This window comes from Galeopterus variegatus, unplaced genomic scaffold (assembly GCF_000696425.1).
Source record: "Galeopterus variegatus unplaced genomic scaffold, G_variegatus-3.0.2 Scaffold675, whole genome shotgun sequence".
Classification (NCBI taxonomy): Eukaryota; Metazoa; Chordata; class Mammalia; order Dermoptera; family Cynocephalidae; genus Galeopterus; species Galeopterus variegatus.
The window spans coordinates 453,398-453,979 of NW_007726786.1; positions in this window are offsets into that span (position 1 = coordinate 453,398).

Genomic DNA, 582 nt, shown 5'->3' on the forward strand with positions numbered 1-582 from the left:
CAACAACAAAAGAAGCCTAAATACTCATACTTTGGAGGCTCCCAAAGTGGATGCTAACTTCAGTGTCTGAACAAGCGCAGCCAAGGGTCCTAAAACAGGAGGCTCAACGGGTAGGGGGCACCCAGCGCCAGCCCCAGGAGCTGGCGGACTCTTGACATCTTCCCTAAACACAACTTTACAAAAGTAGAAACAATACATTTCATTAAATTTGTTTTACCTGCAAGAGGCTGACCTTGGAGAGTAGAAAAGAATTTAAAAACTCGTCAAAAAAGTGACAAAGTGAACTTAACTTTTAGGATGAAACGGGGAAGGGGGGCAGCCTAAAAGCCATCTGTCTGGTCTTTGACACGCTCAGAAGATGTCATTTACTTCAAGTTTTGCGGATGAGTAGAAATCAAGGTCCTGCCCGCACTCTGGCCTGGCTGACCTCAGGGCTCTTTGAAGGTCGCCTCACTGTCACCTCGGAGTGCCTGAGCCGGGAATCCAGGCCTGGGGGGGTGGCCAACACGATGCCCTATGGGCGCCTTTTGTCCACCCCACCCCCTCCAACACACACACTGGGCCTCCCGCAGGTGAGGCCAA